The 12,038-nt window shown below is 42.0% G+C and overlaps 1 protein-coding gene across 1 annotated transcript in view; it reads left to right on the top strand.

Annotated features, from left to right (window-relative positions):
• Nucleotides 1-12,038, top strand: part of IQGAP2 (IQ motif containing GTPase activating protein 2) — a 258,660-nt gene that overhangs the window by 97,806 nt on the left and 148,816 nt on the right. The gene's annotated exons all lie outside the window — the stretch shown is intronic.

Consider the following 12,038-nt stretch of genomic DNA (forward strand, 5'->3'; position numbering starts at 1 on the left):
GAATTTGCTCAAACTTACGTCCATTGAGTTAATGATGCCATTCAACCATCTCATCCTCTGTCATCCCCTTCTCCTCCTTCCTTTAATCTTTCCCAACATCAGGGTGTTGTTCCGTGAGTCAGCTCTTCGTATCAGGTGGCCAGAGTATTGGAGCTTCAGCTTTAGCATCAATTCTTCCAATAAATATTTAGGGTTGATAACCTTTAGGGTTGACTGATTTGATCTCCTTGCAATCCAAGGGACTCTCAAGAGTCTTCTCCAGCACTGCAGTTCGAAAGCATCAATTTTTCTGCCCTCAGCCTTCTTTGTGGTCTAACTCTCACATCCGTACATGACTACGGGAAAAACCATTTAAATATATATAATTTTAGAAATAAAATTAGCTTACCATAAAACTTTGTATCCTCTCATTTTCTCTTAACTTACCCCTGCTATTTTTCCATTTTCTTAAATATTCTATGAAAATATCTCAAGTGGCTGTATAAATAGTCTATGCAATGAATAAACATTCTTTTTAGATGCTTGCATTGCTTACAGTTTTTGCATTGCACAGAAGTCTTGGACCATAGCTGTGTTTAGTAAGTTATACTCACAGTGTAAAATGTCTAGGTTGCATACTAAATTTCCTGATATACTCTTTCATGAAGCAGTATAATGAGTTCGTTAATATGCAGATTTCAGAGATATTTGGGTTCAAATTTCGGAGAGGTCAAATTTTGCTTTTCCCATTTATATATGATCTTGGGCAAGATAATTCATCTTTCTTGATATCTGACTCAGTTTTTTAAAGATGATAAGTCACTGGGCTATGGGAAGAATAAATAAAAAAATTTTTAAACCTCATGTCCTGAACTTAATAGGTGTATAGTAATTACTGACTACTATATGATCCGATTGGGGAGAAGATTGCAGAGAACCTACAGGTTGGATACTGGACACCAGTAGCGGGCATAGAAGATTAGAATATTCCAGAGATGTGTGACTTACAGCTTCTCTCATGCTCACGCTGGGTCCCTGGATACCAAAGGCTTCAAGTCTCTACATTTTCCCTCTTAAACATTCTTTTAAAGCACATATATTTCTGTAATAGGTATTGGCTTTCCTGAGTATACTCCTTTTTTTCCCCCAGGGTATGAGTATTATTCTTAAAAAAGATTAAGTTGAAGTATTGCTAAGTACTAATAAATATTTAACACTTGAACCACTTGAATTAAGGTGTCAGCCAAAAACCGTGATACTGAACATTAGCTGTTTATCTCTCTGTGTGTCTCCACCCAACCAACCAATGAAGTTTATGACCAGTCTTTTGCCTAACGTGCACAGCAGTGTTAAAAATAAGCACATGTTCTGGGTTTTTTCAATTTTTTATTTTATAGGCTTTATGCAGTGTCTATCTAGAAGTTTTAGCACATGTACACATTTTTTTGTTTGTATTTGTGTATCTGTATACATGCACATGTCTATCCAGGCATGTTCTAATATCAGGATGATACATCATAGGTAGATGATTAATTGGGCCAAACCTAAACTATACAGTAAATATCTCATTTGTGCCTGGAGTTAGGAAGAATTATGAATTGAGCATATATTTTGAGCAACAGTGTAGTCTATGAAATAATGTATTTCAAAATGATTTGCAAAGTTAATTAGGCTTATTGCAGATGGGGCTACAAAATTTGAAGGCTTTCTTATATCCATCAGTGCTTCACACCATTCTACTTATTTATATTTTCCTTTTCTCATGTCTAAGGAACATAAAGGGAAAGATTAAAATAATGCATTAAATATCTTTTTCTAAGAAGTAACTCACCAGAGATTCTTTGAAAATGTTGTTTAAAGAGAAGGGAACCACGTGAGTGACATCTGGGTGCCAGCTCTCTGCTAGGGTCTGTACTAGTGCTGTCTCATTTAAACCTCAAAACATCTTTGAATTAGTGGTTTCCTAACATCGATGAGAGGCTGAGCCTTACTGCCCAGGAAACTGAGGGACTTGACCTGATTCATCACATGGAACCAAGTCTGGAAAGTACTTGATGCTCAAAAATATTAATTGGATTGATGTGAGAGTTGGACCATAAAGAAGGCTGAGTGCCAAAGAATTGATGCTTTTGAACTGTGGCTGAAGAAGACTCTTGAGAGTCCCTTGGACTGCAAGGAGATAAAGCCAGTCAATCCTAAAGGAAATCAACCCTGAATATTCCTTGGAGGGACTAATGCTGAAGCTCCAATACTTTGACCACCCGATGTGAAGAGCCTACTCGTTGGAAAAGACCCTTATGCTAGAAAAGATTGAGGGCAGGAGAAGGGGGCAACAGAGGAGGAGATGGTTGGATGGCATCACCAACTCAATGGACATGAGTTTGAGCAAACTCTGGGAGATGGTGATGAACAAGGAAGCCTGGTGTGCTGCAGTCCGTGGGGTCACAGAGTTGGACATGACTGAGTGACTGAGCAACGCAACAACAAAAAATCTGTTAAGGTTACACATCCAGTAAGGGAATAGAAAGAAAAGAAAGTGAATTCGCTCAGTCGTGTCCGACTCTTTGCAACCCCATGGACTGTAGCCTACCAGGTTCCTCTGTCCATGGCATTTTCCAGGCAAGAATACTGGAGTGGGTTGCCATTTCCTTCTCCAGGAAATATTCCCAAACCAGGGACTGAACCCGGGTCTCCCGCATTATAGGCAGACGCTTTACCTTCTGAGCCACTAGGGAAGTCCAAAAGTCCATCTCTGAGCTTTCAGGACGCTAATGCAACTTATGAATCCTCAAGAGAGTACACAGAATGCGACATTATCTAAGTTCACTTGGCCCCCCCACCTCCCCCACCACCACGCCTGGCCCAAGGACAATATTAGCATCTCACTGAGCCAGAATTCTGTGGAACACAGTTCATGAAGTCTGGTAAAGGAATAGCCAGATTCACATTTGGGGGACATGCTCACAATACTTGGGGTTAATGTTTGCTGGGCTCTTACTATGAGCAAGGCACAGTGCTAAATATTTTACACAGATTCTCATTTACTCCTCACCAAGGCCCTCCAAGGGCAAATGGTTTAAATATCTTTATTTTACAGATAAATCACTGGTATTATTCTAGAACTAGGATTTGAGCTGACAAAGTGTGAGCCCAAATGCCATGATTTTAGTCACCTCATTGTACTGCTTCATATGAAATATTGTGAAGTGGTTTGGGAAAAAGGAGTTCTATGGTCAAAAAATTTGGGAAACATTGAGTTAAAAAGTTAACTTGGCTTCAGGAATTCTCTGAGCTTTCAGGATGCTAATGCAATTTATGAATCCTCGAGAGAGGACGTAGAATGCGACATTTTCTAAGTTCACTTGGCCCTCCTCCTCCCCCGCCCCCACCACCACCCACCACCCCTGGCCCCAGGACAGTATTAGCATCTCACTGAGCCAATATTCTGAGGAACACAGTTCACAAAATGCTTGCCAAACTCAGTGGAGGGCTGCTGTTTCCTCTCCTTCCTAAAGAGCAGAATGAGAAAGAGGGCCTCCAAAGCCTGCTCCATCCCCATTAGGTCTTGGTGTCCTATATTGCTTCTTTTCATGGTATTGTAAGCCCGTCTTTTAAAGAAAATAATTAGCATTATTTTAACATCTCATCTCTTTTTCTTATAACAAACCAACTAAGTTTTGTGCAATATATGTTTTTCTGTATCCCTGTTCCATTGAGCTAATAATGCTGATAGAAATATGGTGACAATTATTTTTGTTTTTATTTCTTAATTGAAATATAGTTGATTTACAGTGTTTCAGGTGTATATCGAAGTGATTCAATTTTTTTCTGATATATATGTGTGCAGATATATTCTTTTTTCCTATATATTTTAACTTCTTTTTTATTGGAATATAACTGCTTTACAATGTTGTGTTAGTTTCTGCTGTACAATGTCAGGAATCAGCTATGTTACATATATCTGCTTCCTTTTGAGCCTGCCTCCCGCACTCCATGCCCCCTAAGTCATCGCACAGCAGCGAGCTGAGCTCCCTGTGCTGAACAGCAGCTTCCCTCCCACTAGACGCTTTGCACGTGGTCGTGTGTATATGTCAACGCTGCGTGCTCAGTTTGTCCCCCACTGTCCTGCCCCGCCTGTGTCCACAAGTCCGTTCCCTACGTCTGCATCTCTTTTCCAGCCCAATATAGGTATATAACAGCAAGATAGCAAATACAGTTCCCAACAGTAAGTCCTTGTTGTTTATTTTATGTCCAGTAGTGTGTCTTTGTTAATCCCCAATTCCTAATTTATTCCCTCCGCTCCTCGTGCTGACAGTTTGACCTCAGCCTCCAGTGAACAGAAAGGTTTACCGTGAGAGCTTAATCTAGCACTGGCTTCCAACGTTTTACCTCCTATCGGCACAGAAGGTGACCAGTTGCACTGTACACATAAAAAATAGCTGGTCTTTGCCTTTATTCTTTTGTAAAATATTTCATAGGCTGATGTTCAAAACATTCAGGAAGAGAAATTGACTTACAATGCTTGAAAGTTCATGGACCAGGGCACTCCATTAAAGCAGGGTTTGTACGGAAAAAACACACTTTCTGTTTCTTGGCCAGCAGTTCTACTTTTGGGACATTTATTCCGTACAGGGCTGTATGATAGAGACCAAGATTTATAGCTGGCGATTTCCTGAATAACAAGTCAGATAGCAAACGCCTCAGCGAAACAACTTTCATATGCTCTGCGAGGTGCAAAGTAGCACGACGGAGTGGATGGTGTGTCTTCAGGTTTTTATGAGGTGGCATTTTTGGGGGTTGTATGTGTGTGTCTTTTTTTTTTTAATCTCTTGCAAGACGAAATGGTATTAATTGTTTTCTTTCTGGCCTTAACCTAAAACTGGAAAAATTTCACTGTTTGTCCCCTTCATCCTTCTCCCCACATCCTCTCCTACAACCCTCTTCTTCTCCTTTGTCCCTTGAATCAGACCTTGTACTTTTATACACAGAGCTACTTTATGGAAGCTATCTCAACTCAACTCAAAAAAAAAAAAAAATTGAAGAGAATATGCTTGAATGATAGGACAAAAATTCCTCTTACCTGTATTTGGTTTCTCTGTGGTTGATAAGAGATTCAGATTTTCCCTGCAAAGTAAAGAGAAAGCAAGCAATACTAATATAAGAGAGAGTCCTCCCCACTGGAAACAAAATTGTGGTTTTCCAACAACCTTGACGGAGAAGGCAATGGCACCCCACTCCAGTACTCTTGCCTGGAAAATCCCACGGACAGAGGAGCCTGGTGGGCTGCAGTTCATGGAGTCGTGAAGAGGCGGACACGACTGAGCAACTTCACTTTCCCTTTTCACTTTCATGCATTAGAGAAGGAAATGGCAACCCACTCCAGTGTTCTTGCCTGGAGAATCCCAGGGACGGGGGAGCCTGGTGGGCTGCCATCTATGGGGTCGCACAGAGTCGGATATGACTGAAGCGACTTAGCAACAGCAGCAACAACCTTGAAGATGCTCATCAGAAATTGCTTCACTTTTGGTTGAGGAGGAGACGTTCACCTACTGGTGTGGAGGTTTGGTTATTGTTGTTGTTCAGTCACCAAGTCGTGTCTGACTCTTCACAGCCCCATGGACTGCAGCACGCCAAGCTTCTCTGTCCCTCACCATCTCCCAGAGTTTGCCCAAGTTCATGTCCACTGAGTCAGTGATGCCATCCAACCATCTCATGCTCTGACACCCTCTTCTCCTTTTGCCTTCAATCTTTCCCAGCATCAGAGTCTTTTCCAGTGAGTCAACTCTTCACATCATGTGGTCAAAGTATTGGAGCTTCAGCTTCAGTATCAGTCCTTCCAATGAATATTCAGGGTTGATTTCCTTTAGGATTGACAGGTTTGATCTCGTTGCAGTCCAAGGGACTCTCAAGGGTCTTCTCCAGCACCACAGTTCAAAAGCATCAGTTCTTCAGTGCTCAGCCTTCTGTATGGTCTTCATGAGGAGTAACCCGTAGAAGGAGCAGGGGAGGAGCAGCGAGTGCAAGGGCAGCAGGAGATGCGGGCCTGTTCTGGTTTTCATTTCTGTGGATTTTTAGGTCAAATTTGAAGACAGTCTTTTGATAACATATGAAGTCTTTCTAGGTTTGTTTCATGTGTACATACATATTGTCTGTATGTAAATCATGGGCTTCCCTCATAGCTCAGCTGGTAAAGACTCTGCCTGCAATGCGGGAGACCTGGGTTCGATCCCTGGGTTGGGAAGATCCCCTGGAGAAGAGAGCGGCTACCCACTCCAGTATTCTGACCTGGAGAACTCCATGGACAGAGGAGACTGGCAGGCTACAGTCCATGGGGTTGCAAAGAGTTGGACACGACTGAGTGACTTTCATTTCACTTCGTGTAAATCTTAGATGTATAAACCATTGAGTTTAATTGAGAGTTTAGATGTAATTTTTCACAGTTAAAGTCAGTTGACTTTCAACAAGTATACGAAGGAAAGTTAATTGAGTTCGATCCCTGGGCTGGGAAGATCCCCTGGAGAAGGGCATGGCAACCCACTCTAGTATACTTGCCTAGAGAATCCCATGGACAGAGGGGCCTGGTGGGCTACAGCCCGAAGAGTCACAGAGAGTCAGACATGACTGAAGCAACTTAGCATGCAGGCACAGAGTCTTTTCAACACATGGTGCTGAGATAACTGGATATCCACATTCAAAAGAATGAATTTGGACTCTTACCACTCACCACATGCAAAAAATAACTCAAAATGGATAAAAGATTTAAATGTAAGCATTAAAACTATGAACCTCTTAGAAGAAAACATAGGTGAATATTTGTGACCTTCAGTTAAACAATGGTTTCTTAAATATGACCTCAAAGTACAAGCAACTTGCTTCAAAAGACACCATCAAGAAAGCAAAAAGACAACCCATAGAATGAAGAAATATTTTCATGTTGTGTGCCTGATAAGGAATTGGTATAACAAATATATAAAGAGCTCTTATAACTCAATTTCTTAAAAAAAAAAAAAAAAGCTAAAACATGGGCAGCAGATTTGAAAAGACATGTCTCTAAGATGTGTAAATAGGCAATAATAAAAAGATGCTCAGAACAAGACAAGGATGACTACTCTTCCCACTTTTTTTCAACATAATATTGGAAGTACTAGCCACAGCAGTCAGAGAAGAAAAAGAAGGAAAGGAAATTAAGTTGGAAAGGAACTGAAACTGTCACTATTTGCAGATGACATGATATTATGCACAGAAAACCCTTAAAACCAAAAAACTATTGGAACTTAAAAATGAATTCATTAAAGTTGAGGGATAGAAAATTAATCACAGAAATCAGTTACATTTCTATGCACCAATAATTAACCATTAGAAAGAGAAATAAACTATCCTATTCACAATTGTATCAAAAAGAAAAAAATAAAAAAGATGCTCAATATCATCATACTCAGATGCTCAGTCGTGTCCGACTCTTTGTGACCCCACGGACTGTAGTACGCCAGGCTCCTCTGTCCATGGGATTCTCCAGGCAAGATTACTGAAATGGGGTGCAATTTCCTCCTCCAGGGAATCTTCCCAACCCCGGAATCAAACCCGTGTCTCTTATATCTCCTGCATTGGTGGGCGGATTCTTTACCACTAGTGCCACCTGGGAAGCCCACTCAATATCATTAGCCATCAGAGAGATGAAAATCAAAACCATATTGAGATGCCACTTTGAATCTACCTAGGATGGCTATACTCAAAAAGACAGTTGAGTGGTGGCAAAGAGGTGGGGAAGTTAGAATCCTCACTTAGTGCTGCTGGGGATGTAAAATGTTGCAGCTGCTTTGGGAAAACAGTCTGGAAGTTCCAAAAAAGATCAAACATAGACCCAGCAGTTCTTCTCCTACATATATACCCAGAGAAAGGAGAAAATATGTCCGTGCAAAAACCTAAACACTAATGTTTACAGCAGCATTATTCATAGCCAAAAAGCGGAAAAAAAACCCAGATGTCCATAAACTGATACATATGATATATATCTATACAGTAGAATATTATTCAGCATTGGAAATGAATGCAGCGCTAATTATATCCTACACAATAGATGAACCTTGAAAGCATGCAAAAGAAGCTAGTCACAGATGGCCGTGTGTTGTATGGTTCCATTTAAATGAAATATCCAAAATAAACAGATCTCTAAGCAGAGAGTAGGTTAATAGGTTGGAAATTTGGGAGTAAATGGGGAGTACTGTTCATGAGTTATACGGCTTCTTTTTGGAGTGATGAAAATGTTTGCTGAAAATCACTGCATTGTACAGCTTCAAAGAGTGTATGATGTGTGAATTCTCTCAGTATAAAGCTGCTATTAAACACACAAAAAAGCATATTGCATAATTAGTGTCATACAGAATTCCATTTATAATTTTAGACTCTCAGACTAAAACTCAGCTTACAGTTAAAACTCTAACCTGTTCCAGGACACCAGCTAGTGATTGGAAAGCCAGACTTCCTGAACATCAGGCCCGTCATTTTCTGTACTGTGATTATGACAGGAAGTTTGACCCCAACAGACCATAAAAATCACACTTACTGAATTTTATTGGTTTGGCTGGGTAACACTAGCTTATGTAACCGGTAAGTCACTGAGGTTGAGGTTGACAGTAGAAGTTTAATTCCTTTTCATGTAAGATTCAGTAGCATAAGGCGAGGATGAGCGGATGCAGAAGGTTCCTCTTGTAACCGACAGAGGTTACTCAGGGACCCAGGGTGTTCTGCATCTTTTCTTTCAAGGTGCCCATGGGCTTTAGCATCCTGCTTGCAGATGGGGGTAGGGGGGTGGGGGCAGGGCGGTGTTTCCCTGGTGGCTCCACTGGTAAAGAATCCGCCTATAATCCAAGAAACCCTGGTTCAGTTCCTGGGTTGGGAAGATTCCTTGGAGAAGGGAAAGGCTACCCACTCCAGTGTTCTGGCCTAGAGAATGCAGGGTCGCAAAGAGTCAGACGCGATTTTCACTGTGTTACATCTGTGTGTCTTGGGCGTCCCTGGTGGCTCAGGTGGTAAAGCATCTGCCTGCAGTGCAGGAGACCAGAGTTCGATCCCTGAGTTGGGAAGATCCCCTGGAGAAGGAAATGGCAACCCACTCCGGTACTCTTGCCTGGAAAATCCCATGGACAGAGGAGCCTGGTAGACTACAGACCATGGGGTTACAAACAGTCGGACACGACTGAGCGACTTCACTTTCAGCAGATGGGGGAGGGGAAGCTCACCCATGCGGGGCTTTCCTGAGGCCGCTCTCCATGGGATGCACGGCATTTCCTGTCTCATTCTGTGCTCATGACCCGGCTATTTCGCCCCACACAGATAGTACGGGGCTGGGAAGTGACCGCCCTGGCCAGCAGCCACCCCAGCTGTCTCCTAGCCCTGCGGTGAACCATTTGGTGTCTGTACTCCAAGTGCTCTTCCCTCTGTTGTTGTTCAGTTGCTAAGTCATGTCCAAATCTTTGTGACCCCATTGCAGCACACCAGGCTTCCCTGTCCTTCACTGTCTCCCAGAGTTTGCTCAGACTCACATCCATTGAGTTGATGACGTCATCCAAACATCTCATCCTCTGCCGCCCCCTTCTCCTGCCCTCAGTCTTTCCCAGCATCAGGGTCTTTTCCAATGTGTCGGCTCTTCGTCAGGTGGCCAAAGTATCGGAGCTTCAGCTTCAGCATCAGTCCTTCCACTGAATATTTAGAGTTTATTTCCTTTAGCATTCGCTGATTTCATCTTCCTGTCCAAGGGATTCTCAAGAGTCTTCTCCAGCACCCCAGTTTGAAGGCATCAGTTCTTAGGCACTCAACCTACTTTATGGTCCAACTCTCACAGGCATACATGACTACTGGAAAAACCATAGCTTTGGCTATACAAATCTCTGTCAGTAAACCTAGACAGCATGTCTAGGTGATGTCAGCATGATGTCAGCATGATGTCTCCGCTTTTCAATATGCTGTCTAGGTTTGTCACAGCTTTTCTTCCAAGGAGCAAGCATTCTTTTAATTTTGCTTCAGATTAACATCTGCAAATGGTTATCCATAGCACCTTTCCTTATGGGATAGGTGCAAGGATTAAATTATAATCCACATATAGTATTAAATCCAGATTCTAGAATAAAATGTGTTAAGTTGCTTCTGTCATGTCTGACTCTGTATGACCCTATGGACTGTAGCCCACCAGGCTCCTCTGTCCATGGGGTTCTCTAGGCAAGAATACTGGAGTGGGTTGCCATGCCCTTCTCTAGGGGATCTTCCTGACCCAGGAAGCGAACCAGTGTCTCTTACGTCTAACCTGCATTCGCGGGCAGGTTCTTAACCACTAGCGCCACGTGGGAAGCCCTCTAGAATAAAATAGTGCTTAATAAACACTAGTTACCATTGATGGTAATACCATCTTCTTCTGACTTTCAAGGTGGTGAAATATTACCTGATGTTACACAAAATGCTACGTTTACAAGTCATTGGCAATGTCCTAAAAGATTTTATGCTGTAACTGTGATGCTTGGAAAACTCTTAAGGAGTCAGAATCTTTTACTTTATAACAATCTGTTGAATACACACTATCTATAAACTCATTTGACTGTGTGGATCACAATAAACTGGGAAATTCTGAAAGAGATGGGAATACCAGATCACCTGACCTGCCTCTTGAGAAACCTGTATGTACGTCAGGAAGCAACAGTTAGAACTGGACATGGAACAACAGACTGGTTCCAAATAGGAAAAGGAGTACTTCAAGGCTGTATATTGTCACCCTGCTTATTTAACTTACATGCAGAATACATCATGAGAAACGCTGGGCTGGAGGAAGCACAAGCTGGAATCAAGATTGCTGGGAGAAATATCAATAACCTCAGATATACAGATGACACCACCCTTATGGCAGAAAGTGAAGAACTAAAGAGCCTCTTGATGAAAGAGAAAGAGGAGAGTGAAGAAGCTGGCTTAAAGCTCAACATTCAGAAAACGAAGATCATGGCATGCAGTCCCATCACTTCATGGGAAATAGATGGGGAAACAGTGGAAACAGTGGCTGACTTTATTTTTGGGGTCTCCACCACCACCACTGCAGATGGTGATTGCAGCCACGAAATTAAAAGATGCTTACTCCTTGGAAGGATGGCATGCAGTCCCATCACTTCATGGGAAATAGATGGGGAAACAGTGGAAACAGTGGCTGACTTTATTTTTGGGGTCTCCACCACCACCACTGCAGATGGTGATTGCAGCCACGAAATTAACAGACGCTTACTCCTTGGAAGGAAAGTTATGACCAACCTAGACAGCATATTAAAAAGCAGAGACATTACTTTGTCAACAAAGGTCCGTCTAGTCAAGGCTATGGTTTTTCCAGTGGTCATGTACTGATGTGAGAGTTGGACTATAAAGAAAGCTGAGCGCTGAAGAATTGATGCTTTTGAACTGTGGTGCTGGAGAAGACTTGAGAGTCCCTTGGATGGCAAGGAGATCCAACCATTCCATCCTAAAGGAGATCAGTCATGAGTTCACTGGAAGGACTGATGTTGAAGCTGAAACTCCAATACTTTGGCTACCTGATTCAAAGAGCTGACTCATTTGAAAAGATCCTGATGCTGGGAAAGATTGAGGGCAGGAGGAGAAGGGGATGACAGAGGATGAGATGGTTGGATGGCATCACCGACACAATGGGCATGAGTTTGGGTGAACTCCGGGAGTTGGTGATGGACAGGGAGGTCTGGTGTGCTGTGGTTCATGGGGTCGCAAAGAGTTGGACACAACTGAGCGACTGAACTGAACTGAACTGATAAACATATTTTCAGTATAGTGGGATCACAAAAAGAAGAGATGGTTTTTGCCTTTGAGCACTTCATGATGTGGTAAGCGTTAGCAATAGCTCTTTAAATAGGGTATAGTTAACCTAAGTTTTTGGAATAATTTGTTTTTTTCAGCCATCTGCACATATATTCTAACACAGACAAAAATTAATGTGATTATCTTTTTTAAAAAGTAAACCCAATTCTAAAATATGTCAAAGTTGTTTTTATTTTAGCTTTCTACTTCTTGGTCTCAAA

The sequence above is a fragment of the Budorcas taxicolor genome, chromosome 10 (assembly GCF_023091745.1).
Source record: "Budorcas taxicolor isolate Tak-1 chromosome 10, Takin1.1, whole genome shotgun sequence".
NCBI lineage: Eukaryota > Metazoa > Chordata > Mammalia > Artiodactyla > Bovidae > Budorcas > Budorcas taxicolor.